Source organism: Dasypus novemcinctus, chromosome 22 (assembly GCF_030445035.2).
Source record: "Dasypus novemcinctus isolate mDasNov1 chromosome 22, mDasNov1.1.hap2, whole genome shotgun sequence".
NCBI classification, from domain to species: domain Eukaryota; kingdom Metazoa; phylum Chordata; class Mammalia; order Cingulata; family Dasypodidae; genus Dasypus; species Dasypus novemcinctus.
The window spans coordinates 6490188-6506634 of NC_080694.1; positions in this window are offsets into that span (position 1 = coordinate 6490188).

A 16447-nucleotide genomic window follows, 5' to 3' on the forward strand; every position below is an offset into this window, starting at 1 on the left:
TGTAATAGGTGTTCATCAGTTGTAACAAAATTATCAAAGAATGATGATGTTAACGGCGGAAATTCTGGGAGGGGTTGGGGCATATGAGAATCTCCTGTATTTTTTATGTAACACTGATGTAATCTAAATCTTCTTTAAAACTTTTTTAATGTAAAAATAATCTAAGAGTGGTGGGGTGGGGGCGGTGGGGGTGAATGGGGACCTCATATTTTTTTAATATAATATTTTTTTAAAAATGAATAAATTGAGTAGAATTTGGAAAAAAATAATAATCTAAGAAATAATGGAGGAAACTATGAAAACTCTGAAAATGCCATGGGGAAAGACAAGGCTGTGTGACATATTTGTGATTGTCAATTGCCTGTGTGTGCAGTTGGCTGGAGCTTGGAGGAGAGGGAAGTCAGTTAGGCAGGAGAGGGTTTAAAATAGATTCCATGGGGTTTACAATCTTTCTTCTTCATTACCTTTGAAATTTTAGCAATGGCTCAAAAGACTAAGTCATGTTTTTGCAGTTGTTAGAGCTTCTCTGGTCTCAAATACTGAGTTAAACGGTGCAGAACAAATCTACTTGGTCACGATATCCTTGTTGCTCACAGATTAACCTGCAGAGGGGCATCATGAACATCACCAGGAAGCTTGTTATAAATGCAGAATCAGAGTCCGCACTCCAGACCTACACAAGCAAATCTCCATCTTAATAAAATATGTAGGTGATCTGTAAGCTTAGACCTGCAAATTTCCAGAGGTGAGAAGTATCTCTGAATAATCTAAAATTAGATTGTATTGATGATTGTGCAACTCTCTGAACAGAATTTAAAAACACACAAAAACATTGAACTATACATTTCAAATAATGAATTTTATGGAGTCTGAATTATATCTTAACATAGTCACTTACAAAATTAAAGGCTCAAAATGTATTCTCAAATATAAGCTTTCTTAAGAATTGCCACATTAAGATGTAGAACTCAAATATTTTGGGAAAATATTTAAATAAGAAGAAAAAGAATCACATGATGTGTCCAGAAATGGAGGAATTAATAACTTGGTGAAGGTTATTGATGTGTCTTTAAAAATAGTTGAGACCAAATAAATGAAAATTATTTCTGAGGAGAAATGCCAATTAGCCAAGAAATCATAATCATGACAGTAACAATATGATGACTGTTGTAAGTAAAGACCATATTGTATGAGGTTGCTAAAGTATTGTCTTTATTAGGAGGAAATATAGATCTCAAAAATGAGAAATATTTAAAAAACAAACATTAAATATGGAACAAATTGAAATAATGATTAAATGTAAAAAAGATATCTACATGTTTCTCACACATGTATTTTCAAATGTAATTTAAATATCAAGGCTAGTTTTATGCTGCTTATAAGAGATACAACTAAAACAAGAGGAAATAGGTATGTTGAGAGTAAAAGTAGGGAAAATGCCATTGCAGACAAAAATGGACCAAAAGAAAACTGATGTGATAGTTTAAAATCAGGCCTCTTCCCCCTAAAGTGTAGTAATGTATGTGTATATATATATGCACACACATACACAATACACAAACACACACACATATATATGACATTAGAATCATGTCAGGGAGAAAACAAAACACATACAAAATAAATGCGTTTGTGAAAGTACCATCTAGGGAAGAGGGTCAACTGGGGCATTCCTACAAGGCATATGAATGAGTTGAAGTGTTCCCAGGGCATTGTGACAGAGAGTGAAGATCCACACAATAATTAAGAGAAATATTCAGTTCCCATCCTGGGGATGTCTGCCACATTCTCTAGTGGGACAGCAAGAATCCCATGAGTACAGGGGCAGTGATAGTGAAGGAGGATGGACCATTGATGGGCACTTGATATTGATGACTGTACTTATGAACCTTTCCTTTGAAATTGAAACAGCTAGAATTATAATTTGCCAAAGAATTACTTCCTGAGTGCCTCCTTGTTGCTAAAATGTGGCCTTTCTCTAAGCCAAACTCAGCATATAAATGTATTGCCTTCCCCCCAGTGTGGGATGTTTCCCAGGGATGAGCTGCCCTGGCAGTGAGGGGTTACTACCAAGCTCCAACTAGCAATGCAACTGAAATAAGACCTTGGACAAAAGGGTGAAAGAGTAAAGGCAAATGAGTTTATCTGGCTAAGAGACTTCAAAGTGAATTGAGAGGTCATTCCAGAGGTTACCCTTATACACATCTCAGCAGGATCTCATTGACCTCCACAGTAAATATTGCCTCAAATAGCTGGGTTCCTGAGGGCTCTGGAGATATCAGACACTACAGGTAGGACAGACAGCTCAGAAGTTTGGCACCCTGTCAGTGGGCCCTACTTTGGAATTTATGCTTCTCAGTGTGACAGAGTTGGACTCAGTTGTGGTTTCCCTACACAGAGCCCTTCTGCCCCTTCTACTTGAACATATTTTTAATACTAGAATTGATAGGTTTATGTACAAGAGACTTAAATCTTTGGGTTCTCCATATGCCATTTGGACCCAGAATCTCCACAGAGTTGCAACACCTCCTCTCTAGTTCATTGGACTCACCCAGGACAACTAACAAGGAGATGATGATGAGCATCAATCATCTCAAGGAACAGAGAGCATCTAGAAGTGCAGTCAATGTAGTCCCATTCATCTGAGCCATGGGGTTTAAGCTCCTTTCTATTAGTGGTGAAGTAGGCATCACCATTTGAGAATCCTCAGGATTAATGAACAATGGTCTAGTGGGGACTTATGATTAGTCTTCTATAGACTTGTGATTCTAGCAATGGAAGAACTTTTATCATTGATCTGAAGGCAGTGACCACAGGAGGTTCTGAGTAGAGGGAGAGGGAAAAATAGGTATAATATGGGGGCATTTTCAGGTCAGTGAATTTGACCTGAATGATGTTGCAGTGAACTTATGACAGGCCATAACATATTTGTCATAATTTCCAAAAATGTGAGGGAGAGAGTTTAAACTACAGTCTAAACTTGGGTCCACACTTAGAGGCAATGCTCCAATATGTGTTCATCAATTGTAACAAATATACGAAACTAAGGAAGGATGCTGTTAATATCGGAAAGCGTGGAAGGCTAGGGAGTGGAGCATATGGAATCCCCTACATTTTTAATGTAGCATATATGAAATCTAAACATCTTTTTAAAAATTTTAAGTATATTTAAAAAATAAAATAATAAAAATATCATATTCATGATTCTCTCCACATAGAAATATGTCCAAGTAAATATATACCTATCTATATCTTTATCTATATCTATGAACTTCAATATAACTATATTTCTATATATAATATATATGTATTTCCAAATCTATACATCTCTATACAACTTATCTTCATTTTCTTTTTGATTTATGGAATTTATTTCAATATTCTAGAAATAAGTCATTTGTGAAATATATATCCATGCATACAGTTTAAAAACTGTCACCTATTATAAAGCTTATCTTTTGACTATCATATTGTGTTCTTTTCATGATCACAAAATTTTCATTTCAGTATAATCCATTTTATCAACATTTTTCTACATAGTACTTGATATCATGTGTGTCCCCTGGAAATCATTCTTCAAAGGTAGGACTCTAAGACTGATTTAATTTGCCTTGTCCTGGAATACAATGTTGAGGTTGGCTAAAGAGAAAAGGGAAGATAGTGATGCATTGTTGATTTTGAATTACCTGCTTGAGGAAAGTGCACTTAGAACAATGTGCCTGCCTCACTTGGCTGATAAGTAAATATTGGTGAGTAATGAGATTGTGAGTTGTTATACCTGATTCTGACTGACAGAAAGAGAATGCCAAACTCAGGGATTTAACTTTCAGTTCAAGAGTATTATGTAATTTAGAACCCAGAATAAAACAGTGATTACTCAGGAAAATATGAAAGAGGGTAATGATTTCAACAGCAAGAAGATTATGCAGGGATATGGTTAAACAAATTTTGGAGGACTAAACAGTTTGAAGAAATACCAACTTCAGGGAGCAACTAGCAAGACCCAGACCTAGAATAATAAAAATGTAAGATTAGAATCATCAAAACTCACTATTGCAGGGTGATGGGTATGGAGAAACATAGGAAAACTACAACTGGTGTGACCTATAGACTGTAGCTAACAGCAATACTATAATATTCCTGCATCAATACCAAGCTGTACTGTGTTGATAATGGAGGTGTATGGAAAAAGTGTGCCAAATGTATGCTATGGACCATGATTGGTGGTAATAATCTGATGATATTATTTCATAATCTGTAACAAATATTCCACCAGGGTGTGGAGTTATGGGAAATCTACACATCTGTATGATTGTTTTGCAAGTTCACAATATCTGTAACAAAAATATATTTTAAAAAATAATATGGGTTGGGGGAAAAGTACACCAAATGTAAGATAAGGAATATAGTTGGTAGTTGTGGGGAGCCCTGAAAAGCAGGGTCCTCAGAAGCCTGCAAAGCAGGCTCCAAGGTTCACAGTGAGAATGTAGATTAAGAAAAAAGTGCACCTGGAGAGACTTGAGATAAAACAGGAGGTGCCCACTGGGCAAGGTCATGTGCTGAACAAAATATGCTGAGTGTGGAAAAGAATTATAAAGAAACTGTGTTATCTATGGGCTTATGACTAGAAGAATAACTTTTATATTTGTAGTGACCTAGAAATGCAAACCTCCCAAATGTGCTGTTTTCACTTAGGATATACAATAAAGTGCATGAGTAAGCCAGGGACCGGAGGTACCTGCAAGCTCTTCACAGTCCACCTGGCCCCCACTATTTTGTGTCTTTCATTTCTTCAGCCTCACACCCATCCCTCCTCAGCAATGTTCAGCTGCATGGGTCACAGCAGGTAGTAATATTTTGATGATGCTCTTCCATAGTTTGTAACAAATATTTCACAACCATGCAAAGAGTTGCATGGTGTGATGCATGTGTGATGTTATGTATATTTATTTTGTAAGTTTGCAATTTTTACTATACACTTATTATGTATGTGTGTTTATGTATGAATGATATACATGAATAAGAGAAAAAGAAAAAAAAACTAAAGGGAATATTTTGTGCCTCATTGGAAAACTGTGTAATTGTTTATATCACATCTGTCGTCACTGTCTAATTCTAGCCTTTCAATACTTTTGAACTCTGTAAATTGTAGGTAAATGCTAGGAAGGCAAAAACAAAAATTGGCTCTAAGCCTGCAATTTCTATTAAGTGGAGATACCATTGATTTTCTTCCCCTACTCTGGAAAAGGATGGTTTTGCCACATTTGTGCATTCATTTCAATATTACTGATTAATGAATATTTGAGATCGATTGATGGATTCTTTGAACTCTTGCCAAAGAGGTTTATGAAATTTTTAAAGTAATTCAGAATAGAGCAGTCTTAGATAAAATAGGGGCCTCTGAAGGGGAAATAAGTGTTGTTTAATGGGAGTAATGTAATTAAATCTCTGCAGACTTATCTGAGCCTTTCAATGTTACTAAAAAGATAAGGAAATAAAAGAAATAAAAGAAAACACATAGTTATCCATTAAATGTTTCAGTGTTGATGAAAATATTCTATGTGCACTATCCAATATGATAGTATTAGGCAAGTTTCATAATTGAATACTTGAAATACAGCTTGTCTGATTGAATAAATGAATTATTAATTTTATTTAATTTTAATTAATTTAAATTGCTGTTACTAGCTCCTGCCATATGGACCACAAAGCTAGAGAATGCCATTTCTAAGTCCTATAAGTAATTTTATTATTCTGCAAACCTTTTTCAAGGATAAACTGTGGCTCATGGTAGGGACTGACATATTCTCAAATAATGCAATAACTGGGGAAAGTGTTTCTGTATTCATTTATTAACCCTGCTGCCACGCGTATCTGACCTTTGCTTTGGAGAATGTGGACAAATATGATGACATCAAAAGGTGGTGGAGCAGGCATCAGATGGCGCCCTGAATAGCTACACCGAGGACCAGATTGTCTCCTGAGATTTTAACAGTGGCACATAATCTTCCAATTTCGAGGCTGAGGCTGACTTTGCCCTCAGCAAACACTTTGTCAAGCTCATCTGATATAACAATGGATTTGGCTCTGGCAACAGGGTGGTGGACCTTATGGTCCACACGACCTCCAAGGAGTAAGAGCCCCTGGGATCTCCAGCCCCAGCAACAGCATGAGAGGAGGAGAGAAGCAGTCACTGCTGGGGAGCCCTAGCCCAACCTGTTCCCTCACAACTGAGAATCACCCATCCTCCACAGCTTCCATGCCAGACCCCTGAAAGTGGCGAGGGGCTCAGAGGGCCCTAACTTGTCATGTACTATCAATAAATACACTGTACTCAGCCAAAAAATAATAATTAGCAGAATTGATGGAGGAGCCCAGAAAATTGAAATAAGGAGAAAAATTTATAAATACCTCAGTACCTCATGTAACACTGCCTATAGTCCTAGCTGCTTAATAGTAGTCAGGTTCACAGTGAAAGGGAAATTATACAGTTATTTGCCCTCACGTTCTGTGACTGCTCTCATTGTTATGATCAAAAATTGTTTTGTATTTTTATAATTCAAATAAATACCAAACAATACAGAAAAGCTGGTAATTACTGTAGACTACATATCTTAAAATAGTTACTAAACTTCATTTTGGGGCTATATCTGAATTTTGAGTAATTTGTGACTGGTATAAATAAGCCATATGTTTATAGAATCCAAAGAGAATGTTAGAGTTAAACTTAGCAGGAGGCAGATATTTAATTTATACAAAGAATACATTTTAGAAAAATATTTTTGGGTATTTGAAATAGGTGTAGCTTTTTAGGTACTAGTGTGCATTATATGCAAAAATCAACAAACTATAAAGCAATAGTATTTCACAAAATAGAATGTGAATTTTGCTTCTTAATACATAAATATCTCATACAGAAATTTAAGGAGGAAAAATAATTTCCAAAGAGAAAAGTGGGCAAAGTAATTGGACTGAAAATTTCAAAATTAAGTCTTACACATGAAATAGATAAATAAAAAAATTAAATTTAGTAAAATAATGTAATAATTCATTTCTAATTTTCCCATATGAACTGAAAAAAATAATTTCAAAAATAGTCATTTTAATGCTGGTTGAAAGACAGTTACTCTGATACTCTGCTGATAGTAGTGGGAAGTGATCTTATATTCTAGGAGTTACACATTTTACTGTAACAATCAATTTAAAGAATCACATTTATTGTCCTGGAGATTGTACTTTCAAGTATAATTTAAAATCAAGTATAAATGTAAACAAAATTGCATGTAATAATAAATCAATTGAATACATCAAGGTCACCAAAGAGAATATAGAAGTAATATGAGTTTTCTGTAGGTTACAGGATAATTTGAGTTGGAATATGAATAGAATAACAAGTAACAGTGAAATGAGCTTATAATTAAGTGAAGACATGATGAGTCTATTCTTAAAGTGTAGAAGAGAAAATAAATACTGAGGATGAGAAGAATAAACAAGAGAAAGAGGAAAGGGAAACCACAGAGTCAAGGATAGAAAGTAGGGATGAAGGAAAGAATTACAGAATAAAGGGGGATAAAAGAAAGAAAGGAAAAAGTGTGGCACAGAAATTTGTGGTAGGATATTGTATTTGGAAAAGGACAACTAGAGTCAAAAATTTGTGGAGATGAGACATGTTCAGAATTATTTCAGAACTGTGATAGACTGTGAGGACATATAACAAAACAAACCATTCCTGATGATTTTCTATCCTGAGTTTGGATGTCAGTAAAAATGATGCCATCACCAACTTTATAACATTCTTAATTCTTAAGTGACCAGAAATCATGACAATTTGCCAAAACCTATAACGGTTCTGCTCTGAAGTCCACAGGTGAATACTTAATAGAACTCTTAAAGGCAAGGTATGGATATATATGCATCCCTATTTTAAATACAGATGCCCTAAAAATAAAATGTACTTCGGGAATTTAAAAAATTTTTAAATGCTATTTTCATGATACCCCTAAAAATATTGGGAGATGGCAATGTATTTGGGAACAATGACAGTGATTGTAAAACATTCAGAATTTGCTCTCAAATAGAATACCATAATATGAAATTGACACTGGAAAAAGAAGCATTAAACCCAGTATTTGCAAGTCACTCATTTACTACACCAAAAATAAGTTAATAAAATTTTGACCTGGTACACATTGCTAAATACTTTTGATTGGAAATAGGAAAATAGAGGTCTCCCTTAATTTTGAAAAGTTATTCATATTAATTCAAACTATCAAAATTAAGAAATCATTTGGAAAATTTTATCAATATCACTTTTCCTAGTGCTGTCTGCATATCCTTGTTTCTCAGACTGTAGATGAGAGGATTCAGGGTTGGGGGTAATGCTGTGTAAAGCACAGATATAAACAATTTCAGTGAAGAAGATTTGAAATTTTTTGCAAAATATGTAGTACTCCCTGAAAACAGGAAGAGCATCACCACAGTGAGGTGGGGCATACAGGTTGAAACAGTTTTTTGTCTTCCCTTTACAGATGGGATTCTTAGAACAGTGGCAAAAATGTGAACATAAGAAACAACCATTAAAATGAAACAGACAAAAACAAAACAACAGCTAAGAATAATAAATCCATTCTCTAAAATATGCTTTCCATAACAGGAAAGTTTAAGCAGTGAAGGAATATCACAGAAGAACTGATGGACTATGTTGGACTCACAGAAATTGACACTGAAAGTACCTGCTACATGAATGGAGCCATAAACACATCCACTGAGCCATGCTGCCGTCGCCATCTGCACACAGGCACCTCTGTGCATGATGCCCTCATAGTGCAGAGGATGGCAGATGGCAGCATAGCGGTCATAGGACATCACCATAAGCAGAGCGAACTCTGTGCCACAGGAAAATACAACAAGAAAAATTTGCATGGCACAACCTAGGTAGGAGATGGAATGACTGTTGGTCAGAGAGTTCACGATGGATTTAGGAAGAGTGACAGAGATATAGCAGATATCAAGCAAGGACAAATTCTTCAGGAAGAAATACATTGGAAGTTGGAGATGCTGGTCAATGGTGGTGATGGTGATAATGAGGAGGTTCCCCATCACTGCTGCCAGGTAAATGAGGAAGAAGAGTGTGGCACACAGTCTCTGCAGCATCCAGTCATCAGGGACTCCCATGAGCAAGAATTCCATGCTGATGGTCATGTTGATAAATTTCTCAGGCATGTTGATTCTTCAGAGTAAAAAAAGGAAAACAAAACAGAATATTTGTACTCAGAGGTCTCCACTTGTTCTTATCTGCTCGTGCTTTAATCCTTTCCTATTATGAATGGAATGCTTAGATTTACCAGCCTACTATGGAGTAATTCAAACTGTGAAATTGATTTTCTTCTAAAAAATATAGAGTGAGTAATAATAATATGAACATTATTTTTCTGAACTGGGCATGATGTGCTATGTCACTTGTGCCTTTGGACCCTAGAAAGCAAAGATAATGTTTTTGGAGCATATTCTAAATACCCAAGAAATAAATTTCTTTACAAAATTGATCAACAAAATATGTTCTTTTTGTGCAAAGTTTTATTTTCTTTCTTTCTTAAAAAAATTCCCTAGATATTTATGGATTCTTCTTGGCCCCCAGTTGAAAATAGTTCAATTTCCTAAAAATAGGGAAATGTCCTGTTCTTTCCAGAGCTGTGTAAAATGTTGCAGGGAAACAAGAAGACAAAATAATGAAACAAGAAGACAAAATACCAAAATAATGGTATTTATATACCATTGTGTAAATCCACTCTTAAATTCTCTATAAGTGTGTGGAGTTGTGTAAATGCATATGTACATGTAGGTATTTGCATAAATCTATACAGTATAGGTAATTATAATTGAATTATATGTGCATGTGTGGGCTTATATTTGAGAATGATATTGGAAAACTTTCCATATATCCTATCTAATCCCTCTCTTCACTTACCCAAAAAGAATAATGGGCCTTGTTCTCTAGGAGCTACTGTAATATTTCAATTACTAAGTGAAAATATCAGAAAGAGAATATCAGAACCTAATCAAAAATTTTTATGGCTTTTACAGGGAAAATATGATTTTTCTAGTTAATGGAATTAAAAAGAAATTAGGATAGATGACTTGTCAGATACTGACTTGGCAAAACGTACTAAACTGAATTGATCTGAAAATAGTCCTAACTATTCTAATCATCCTTATTTTTAGGAGAAAGGAGGAGATGGAATAAACCAAACTACCCAGTATAATTTAAAATTGTAATGTGTCCTTTCCTAGTCTTCTACCTCATTTGGGCTAACAGCATGTGAGAAGCCCAGGGTGTAAGGAAGCTATCACTCATGATGGACTGAAATTGGCTCACCGGGTAGAAATCAGCAGTCTCTCAATTCCATATCTCCCTTAAGGGTATTCTTAATTCAGTGTAGATCTGGTCGCAGAGATTAGAATAATACTATCCATTTTCATACTCACAAAGCAGCACCTGTTAGGAAACTGGGTCTGGATGAATAGGATTGTATCGTATTACTTGTGTTTTTTCTAGATACCAATTCGGTATCCAACTCATTTTCTCTTTTAAGTGTTTAGATCTAAAATATCTAAGATGTATGCATAAGATGTATGCATTTCCTGGAGTTCCCAAATGGCTAATTAAACTGGGATCTGACTTGTCAAAAATTGAGTCCAGTGGCTTGTTTTCATGTGAGACTATAGACAGCTGGGGATTTGAAGCCCATGGAGCCCAGATTTTCAATCCAGTGGTGTGATGGATAAATTTGTGTGTCACCTGAACTATGGGTTGGTGTCCAGTTGTTTGGTCAAACAAGCAATGGCCTGATTGTTACTGTGAGGACATTTTATGGACTTAAATTATCAGTAAGTTGACTTTATCTATGGCTAATTACATCTACATTCAACTGACGAGATTGCTTTCACAATGAGAGATGTCTCATGCAATCAGTTGAAACCCTTAAAAGGAGAAGTGATGATTTCATCAATTTGGCCAGGCAGATTTTACTTGAAGGTTGAATGAAAACTTTCATCAGACTTCCAAGTTTGGGTCTCTCCTCCAGAATTTGGAGTTGCCCATTCTCATAGTCATATGAGTCTAATCCTACTTTTAAAATTTCATAGTATATACATACATACACACAGACACAGGCACATACACACACACATATTTTATGTTATGTAACATAACATGTTACACCTGTTCTTCCTCTCCTTCCCCTCAGAACCTTTGATAATTACTGCCTTTATATCAATGGTACACATTCTTCCATTATTAGAATAATAACAAGTCCACTTTGGTCCATACTTGCATTCCCCCTTACATTTGTTCATTCCTCAATCTTGAGGATGGGGGGGTTAGTGATTTCCACTCTGCTTCCAATTGAGAGGAGGCTTAGATACCATGGGGCAGATGGTTAAATCTGTCTAGCTTGCAGTTGTAAATACTCTGTTTTATGGGATGATCATTGTCCATCATCATCCTTTTGTTAGTTGTCCTGGGTGAGTCCGATGAAGATCATTTTTAGAGCATTTTCTTTATTCCAATAACAACAATAAACAAAAACAAATGAACAAACAAAAAACTCATCACCTCTCCATCTCTCTATGCTTCCCCTGCTATACACAGCTGCTATTCTGTTTTCATCTATTTATGTTTCTGTTTACTCTGATGACCGGTTTTGCCAGCGTGTGCCTCATGTATCTTGGGGCACTCGGGTTAGGTGCCTAAATATTTAGTATAGTTATTTCTTCTTGGGTAATTACCCCCTTTATTAGTATACAATGAACTTCTTCATCCTTTATTACAGTTTTTCATTTGAAATCTCTTATGTCTTGTGTTAGTATTGCTACTCCAACTCCATTTGGTTACTATTTGTTTGGAATAACTAATTTTTTTATCCATTCTATCAGTCTATGTCTTTTGATTGGGGAGCTCCAGGATTTAACATTCTATGTTAATACAGTAAAGACATTATTGCTTCATCCATTTTCTCTGTTGTCATATTGTTCTATTGTCTGTCTTCTTCCCCTTTAGTTTACCGTTCTGCATAATTTTTATTTCTACACTCTTTTCCAAATCTCTCATCCTTGTTTTTTTTTTTGTTTTTCTTTCAGGCTGCAATACTCTTTTTAGTATCTCTTGTAGTTCTGGTCTTTTTGGAACATATTCTAGCAGTTTTCTTCTTTTCTTTGAAGACTTTGAACCACTCTCATTTTTGAAGGACAGTTTTACCAGATACTGAATGCATGACTGGCAGGTTTTCTCTTTCAGTACTGTAAACACACCATACCACTTCCTCCTCTCCTCCATGGTTTCTGGTGAGAGGTTGACACTTAATCTAATAAAGGTTCCCTTGTATGAGATGCTTTACCTATCTCTTTATGCTTTCAGAATCCTCTTTATCTCTGAGATTTGTCATTCTGAATAGTAGGTATCTCAGGGAAGGTCTATTGGATTTATTGTTTAGCCACATTGTCATTTTTGCATATTAATATTTGTGTATTTCATAAGGTTTGGGAAGTTTTCAGTTATAATTCCCTCATACATTCTTTCTGCCCCTTTTACATTCTCTTCTCCTTCTGAGAGAGTGATAATGCAAATGTTTGTTCATTTTGTGCTGTCATTCTTTACTCTGAGACTCTGTTCCATTTTTCCATTCTTTTCTTTGTATTTTGTCCTGTCTTTTCCATTTCAGGCATTCTATCTTCAAAACCACTAATTCTGTTATGGAACAATTCAAACTATGCTCTTATCTGCCTCTAATTATGTTTTTCATTCCCATAATATCTATACTTTCTTCACAGACTAACATGTTGTTCTTTATGACAACACAATGTCTCCTTAATATCCTTTATTTCTTTTGTCATATATTCTTTAAATAATTTAAATTGATTTAGGAGAGTTGTGTGATTATTACTGATTAATTATCTTTAATCCTGCATCTTTCCAGGATATTTGGTTCATTTCTTTGGTTGTGCCTTATCTTCCTGTTTTCTAGTATGCCTTGTAAAATTTTTTTCTGATATCTAGGCATCTGAGTATGTTCATGAATTTACCCTGATGCCCAATTTCTCTCTCTGGACTGTTTTTGTTCACAGCTCTTCTTTGATATGTGGTTGAGCTTTTCCTAAGTCTTTAAAATTGCCCAGCTTAAGTTATCAAAATCAGGCCAGAGGCAGACTATTGGGTGCCAGTTTTTGTCCCAAGGATTAGGGTGCAAATAGAACCAAAAACTGTTTTTGTCCATGCAATTTCCTGACCAGCCTGCAAATGGTGTTTGTCAGCCCACCTTTCCACTTTGGTGTTTCAGTTCTGGCTTTCCTGTGTTCCTATGTTGAAGCTTCAGGTTGAAGATTCAAAGCAGCCTCTGCTGGTCAAATCCACTGAAGAAAATCCCCCCAACTTCCCTACTTTTCACTGAAACAGTGACATGGATGATGATGTCTATTCCCTTCTCTGTCAGCTGCAGTGAGCCAGGGGTTTTGCCCTAGCTTAATATATCGAGGGTGGACAAGGGAGCACTTCCAGTCACTGATGGGGCTTGGTAAGTAATGTTATTTTTTCAGGTTCTTCATCTCTCTGTCCCTCATATTCCTCAGACTTGTGTAGTAGTGTCCTTGTCTGCTGCCCCCCAAAACAGGTCCCTTGGACAGCTTTTGGCTTTCTCCATTCTCTTTGTGAGAACATTGAGCCCTGCCTGTTAATTTGATGCCATATCCCCTCAATCCCCTCCCTTCAGTTTTGCCACTGTGTGACTCATGTGTCTTTGAGCAATCGTTAGGTGCATAAATATTTAGCATAGTTATTTCTTCTTAGTAAATTGACACTTCTATTAATATATAATGACCATCTTCATCCCTTATTACAATTTTGCATTTTAAATATATTTTGTCTGATATTAGTATTGGAACTCCAGTTCTTTTCTGGTTACTACTTGTATGGAATATCTTTTTCCAACCTTTCGCTTTTAACCTGATTGTATCCTTACATCTGAGGTGTCTGTTATAGACAACATATAGATGGCTTATATTTCTTTATCCATTCTCTCAGTCTATATCTTTACTTGAAGAGTGAAATGCATTAGCATAACTGATGTTATTATTGTAAAGGGATTACTTCATTGATTTTTCCCTTTGGGTTTCGGTTGTCATATTTTAGTGTTGTCTTTCTTTTTATACTTTAATTTGCATTTCTTAATGACCTTCATTTCTACAATCATCTTCAAGTCTTTCACACTTGTCTTTTATTTCCTTTTAGACTGCAGCACTTCCTTTAGTATCTCTTGTAACTCTTAGCCTTGGGTAACATACTCTATCAGTTTCGGTTTGTCTGTAAACTCACTCTCACTTTTGAAGGAAAATTTTGCTGGATCCAGAATTTTTGTCTGGCAGTTTTTCCTTTTTCATTACCTTAACACATCATACCATTTTTTTCTCTTCTCCATTGTATCTGATGAGAGGTTGACATGTAATTTCATTGAGGTTTCCTACTATGAGATGCTTTTCTTTTCTTCTGCTGCTTTCAGAGCCCTCTCTTTATCTCTGATATTTTTCATTCTGAATAGTAGGTGTCTTGGGTAGGTCTATTCAGATTTGTTCTGTATTGGGTGTGCTGTCTTTCTTGGATATTGATATTTATGTCTTTTTTAATGGTTGAAAAGTTTTCAGACATTATTTCTTCAAATGCTCTTCCTGACCCTTTTCCATTTTCTTTCTGGGATACCAATACATGTTTGTGCATTTCACATTGTCCTTCAATTCACTGAGACTCTGTTCCATTTTTTTCCATTCTCTTCTCTTGCTGGTCTACTGTTTTTTCTAATTGGATGTTCTGTCTGCAAAATCACTATTTCTGACTTTGCCTCTAATATATTTTTAATCTCATTCATCATATCTTTCATTCCAATAAGCTGTTAGATTTCTTTTCAGATTTTCAAAATGTTCTTTGTTCTCACCCAGTATGTTCTTAATGTCCTTTATCTCTTTAGACATATTTTCTGTAAAATCTCTGAATGGATTTAGGAGAGTTGTGTGATTATCATTGATTAGCTGTCTTAAGTCCTGTATCTCTTCATGATACTTGGTTTGTTCCTTTGGCTAGGACATCTCTTACTGTTTCCTAGTATGGCTTGTAGTATTTTGCTGATGTCAAGGCATCTGAATATGTTGATCAATGGTTGATTTCTCTCTCTTCCTTATGGTTCTTTTTCATAGTTTCTCTTTGTTATTTTGTTCAATTTGTTCTTTGTCTTTAAAATTGCCCACCGTCTGTGATCAAAATCAGGCCAGAGACTCATTAATGGGGCACAGATTTTCTTCCAGGAGATCAGAGAATGCTTAAAATGGTTTTACTCCATGCAATTTCCAAACAAGCCAGCATGTGGTACTCATGGGTGCACCTTTCCACTGAACTGTTTCTTTCAATCTCTGCTTTACTGTATTTTGGTCTGGTCAGACAAGAGATTCAAAATGGATTCTGCTTGCTGAATTCACTGAAGAAAAACGCTGAGATCTCTCCCTTTACCTTTGTAACAGCTTATAGTATAGAAGATGTCTTTTTACCTCCTTGTTGGCTGCAGTGAGCCCCAGGTTTTATCCCAGTTTAATATGTTGGGTGTGGGAAGGAGGTGCCCTTTCCTGCCACTGCAGGGTTTTGGTAACTCACATTTGTTATTTCAGGTTCTTCATCTGTCTGTCCCTTACCCTCCTGGGACTTCTATAGCACTGTCTTGGTCTGTTGACTCCCAAATCAGGTCCCTTGGACAACTTTTAACACTTCCTTAATTTTGTGAGAGAGTTGATCCCTGCAAGCTACCCCAATGCCATCTTCCATGAAATCCCAATAGTAGGCTTTAAATTCAGGAATTGAGAGTCTTCCAACTTTCTTCTTTATAAAAAAGATATTTTTAGCTATTCAGGGCCCTTACCCTTAAAGATATTTTGAATAATTTGCTTTTCCATTTCTCCAAAGAATGCTGTTGTAATTTTCATCAGTATCACATTATATCTGTAGATCAGCTTGGGTAGAACTGATGTCTTCATGACATTTAGTCTTCCATCCCATGAACACAGTATGTCCTTCCATTTATTTAGACCATCTTTGGTTTTCTTTTAGCAGTATTTTTAGTTTCCAGAATACAAGTCTTTTATGTCCTTAGTTAAGTTTGTTCCTAAATAGTTGGTATATTTCATCCTTATTATAAAAGGAAAACATGTGTAAAGATGCTCAATCTCAGTAACTATTAGGGAAATGCAGATCAAATCTACAATGAGATATTATTTCATGTCTTATAAAATAGCCATGAATTAAAAAAAAAAAGCCCACATGATGCCACAAATGCTTAAGAGGATGTGGGGAAATAGAATGATCCTTTACTGTTGGTGGGAGTATAAAATTGTGCAGCCTCAGTGGAAGATGTTTTGA